The sequence below is a fragment of the Calidris pugnax genome, unplaced genomic scaffold, assembly GCF_001431845.1.
Source record: "Calidris pugnax isolate Ruff unplaced genomic scaffold, ASM143184v1 scaffold32, whole genome shotgun sequence".
Lineage (NCBI taxonomy): Eukaryota > Metazoa > Chordata > Aves > Charadriiformes > Scolopacidae > Calidris > Calidris pugnax.
The window spans coordinates 9,947,678-9,951,579 of NW_015090783.1; the positions used below are offsets into that span (position 1 = coordinate 9,947,678).

The 3,902-nt window shown below is 53.8% G+C and overlaps 1 long non-coding RNA gene across 1 annotated transcript in view; it reads right to left on the reverse strand.

The window, feature by feature from the left end:
* Positions 1-254: 254 nt before the first annotated feature.
* LOC106899651 overlaps positions 255-3,902 on the reverse strand; it is a 26,701-nt gene continuing 23,053 nt past the window's right edge. Inside the window, exon 3 of the long non-coding RNA XR_001414068.1 lies at positions 255-658. This is a non-coding gene — a long non-coding RNA (uncharacterized LOC106899651). The remainder of the gene's footprint in view (positions 659-3,902) is intronic.

A 3,902-nucleotide genomic window follows, 5' to 3' on the forward strand; every position in this document is an offset into this window, starting at 1 on the left:
CTGCGTACATATGTAAAGCGGTACCCTGGTTGAAAAGCAAAGCCTCTTTCCCTTTGAAAGCCGGGGAAGGGAGAGACGGGAGGCGACTGCCTGAGAGCGGGGACAGAAATGACACAGGCACAAAGCCCAACGCAGCCAAACCCCAGGCCTCCCTCCCTAAAACCTGCTTATCTCCCCATCGGACCGAAAGAACTCCCTCGCTGGGGAGAAAAAGGTGTTAAACAAACAAATCCCAACAAAACCCGAGACGTGACTCAGTTTGGAAAACTCTCTTAAAATATACGCGTGGGTTTTAATGTACAGAAATGAAATCATTGAGTTCAGACGTTAAAAGCGGGTTCTGCTGGAGTCCCTGGGGTCAAGCAGGGGAGGTGTCCATGTCCCCAGGACTCTGTGCCACCAGGTTGGGTGGTTTCTGACATAAAGAGGAACCGCATCCCTGCCCAGATTTAAGAGGAGATCCTTGGGCAGAGAAAGACTATTCCTTCCACTCCGAATTCAAGGTCTGTTTCAAAAAAAGCTGGAAATACCGAGACCTGGACGTGTGGCTTAAAGCAGCCCTCGGGTTCACAGGACAAGCAGACTCCGTTGGCAACAAGTGTGATGGCTACTGAGTCCCCTGCTGAGGCTTCTCCCTCTCCGGCCAGCAGCGAGAGATCTGAGAAGATGGAAAAAAAAATAAAGAAAATAAAGATTAATGCCACGTAGCAGCTCCCTGCCAGCGAGGGGGACTCCAGGATGTTGCTGCCGGGCTGGGGAGGGGGGACACAAAATGCCTGGCTCCATCCCAGGCACGGCTGGTTCCTCCCACGGGATGAAGAGCCCCAGGAGGGATGAAGAGCCCCAGGAGGGATGAAGAACACGGAGAGGGATGAAGAACACGGAGAGGGATGAAGAGCCCTGGGAGGGATGAGATGCTGGGGCGATTCCTGTGAATACACGGATAAATGCAGGCAGGAGGGAGGTAAGAAATGGGATGGGAGGGATGAAACGGAGAGAAGGCAGGCGAGGAAGAGGAGAAGAAAGGGAAGGAGAAGGGGCGGTGGTGGGGGGAGAGGGACGGAGCACGCGCGCGTGCCCATCTGGGCGATGCATCACATTGAAATTGTCCCGCATTAAAAATTCACCAGCCAGTGAATTTTCAAGGGATTTGTAGTAATTAGATGACAAAATGCTGGCAAATCTCAGGCTTGCCAAAGATGTTACTCAGGGGTCAAAGACTCGACACTTTTGGCTGGGTAATTTGTAAGTGTCAATCACACTCAGCCATCAGAGAGAAAAGGAGAGATCTAACGGCTGAATCCTAACGAAGTCCGAGGCCCCTGCCTGCCCTCACCCCCCAACGCCCCCCTCGCTGCCTGGCACACGGGGCTCCAGGCTCAGCAGCTGAAACACAGAGCAGGGTGCTGTGGGTTTGGGTTGTTTTTTTTTTAAATTAAAAATAAACCATAAAAAACTTCCCAGTTTTCCTTTTTCAGCCCCAATTTCAGCTGGGAGGAGCACCCGCTCCGCTTTGAAGCTGCCTTGGAGGGGGGGGTTGTGCCTGTCCAGCTTATCCTGCCCCCCCTGGGGGGGTAGGATACTGAATCGGGGCGAGCTCTCCACAGCCCTGCATCACTTCTTCTGATATGTCCTTAAAATTGCTCCTGGGACAGTCTGCCCTCCCGTTTCCAGGGATTTTCTCAGCCCCGTGCTGGGCTGGGTTTGGCTGAAAAGGAAATTAAACCAGCTCCTGCCCCAAATCTTCCCATTTCTGCATCCCCCCCCAAGGTGTTAAGGAGCCTTTGGAGCCACCAGCACCACCCCACGGGTTGTCCCTGCCTGTCCTGGTTCTGCTGGAATAACCTGGGTTAATGTAGACCCTGGTGGGATGCTCCCAGCCCCGGGCGGTGACGGGGACAGCCGAGGGGGTGGCCGTGCCAGCAGAGTGGCTGGAGGGGGGTCCTGCACACCCTCCCACAGCCTGGGGGAGAAAAGAAATTAAAATGCTTTTCTTGGGGCAGGGTGGACCCCACAAAATGCTTTTCTTGGGGCAGGGTGGACCCCGCAAAAGCCGGGTACGGCCCCATGGGGATGGCTGCCCGGAGACGTGGTGTACGGCCGGCACAGAGATCTCTCCTGGCGCTTTGGGGGAAGCTTTATTTTGCATTTTGAGGTCTGATTTCTAGGCCAATAAAGCAGAAAACCTTCTGCCTGGTGAGAGGGGAGCACCCCAGCATCCCCCCAGCCCCATCCAGGACGGCGGCGGCGAACACAGGGCTATGTTTAACCCCAAATCTATTTTTAGGTCACCAAGCGCAGGAGAAGCAGGAGCACCATTTCCTCTCCATCTCTCGTGGCTTATAAAGCCGTCCTCATTACACCTGCTAAATCCCACCCCTGGTTTTGGGCCGTCAGGGCCAGTTTAAGCTGTAGGGAAGGGATGGAGGGACAGGGCACAGGGGGAGGGAGCTCTGGCCACCAGCTCTGCGGTGGCATCAAGAGCATCCATCATACCCCGGGGAAAAAACACATCCCAATGCGCTTAAAGAAGTCAAGTCACAGGGAAAAAAACCCTCAAAACTAAAGGTTTGTTTGCTCCGTGCCACCCCAGCTGCTAAATTTTGTGTCCTCAATCCGGCAGCGCAAGGGAGGGGAGAGGTGGGGAAGGGGAGGGGAAGGGACAGGAGGAAAATTGCATTTTGGCCAGAGCTGCTGCTGCAGTTTCTTCCGAATCCATGGCGATTCCTCGCCGTAGGACAGCGGGGCTGTGAGAGCTGGTAACTCAGCCAAGCGGCAGCGCGCTGCTCTCCAGCCATTGGGCTGCCCTATATAAAGGAGCTGTGGGGACTGTAAAAGTGGCCTGTAGGTTCCTCCTCAATTTAAAAAGTCATTTAGCAGCTGCAAAACGCCGCCTGGCAACAGCCGGCCCTCGGAGGGGCATCCTTCCTTCAGCTACTCATCAGCTGCACGTTGGGCTTCTATCCTGCTTATTTAAATAGCTCCAATCACAGCCCGGGATCTGCAGAGGTGTTTTTCCATTTATTTTTTTTTTTTTTTCTTTATCTTAACTCTAACATCATCTTAAGATGCTGCTAGAGGAACATTTGTTGGGAAGGGGATCTGCAGTAGGGAAGGACTCTGTGACCTCCCGGGTGCCCAACACACGCGGGGAGCCGTTTCGAACGAGCAGGGGGGTGTCTGTGGGGCAGCCCCCTCCTCCCTGGTGGTACCCAAAGACCAAGAGCCCACCTCACCGGGCCTGAAGGCAGCTCCTGCCGCTGCCTCGCTCCCTCGCTCCCTCTCGCAGGAGAAAATTAACCAGCAGAGAAAGAAAAACCCGAATTTTAGTTGAGTGAACACAAAGAAAACCTTTCCCCACCTCTCCTGATGAACGCCATGGACCTCCCTTTTACTTTCCTGCTCCGTGACAGGTAGCACCGTGCACCTTCCAGCTTCCACCTTTCACAGAATCTTCTAGGTTGGAAGGGACCTTAAAGATCATCTTGTCCAACCGTCAACCTAACTGACAAAAATAGACACCCACACAACAAACAAGGAGCATCATCACTAAACCAGACCTCCCAGCACCACATCAACCCGTCTTTTGAACACCTCCAGGGATGGTGCCTCAACCACCTCCCTGGGCAGCCCATTCCAATGGCTGAGAACCCTTTCAGTGAAAAATTTTTCCTAATATCCAGCCTGAACCTCCCCTGGTGTAACTTGAGGCCATTTCCTCTTGTCCTGTCGCCTGTGACTTGAGAAAAGAGACCGACCCCCATCTCTCTACACCCTCCTTTCAGGGAGTTGTAGAGAGCAAGAAGGTCTCCCCTCAGCCTCCTCTTCTCCAGGCTGAATAACCCCAGCTCCCTCAGCCTCTCCTCATAAGACTTATTCTCCAGACCCCTCACCATCTTTGT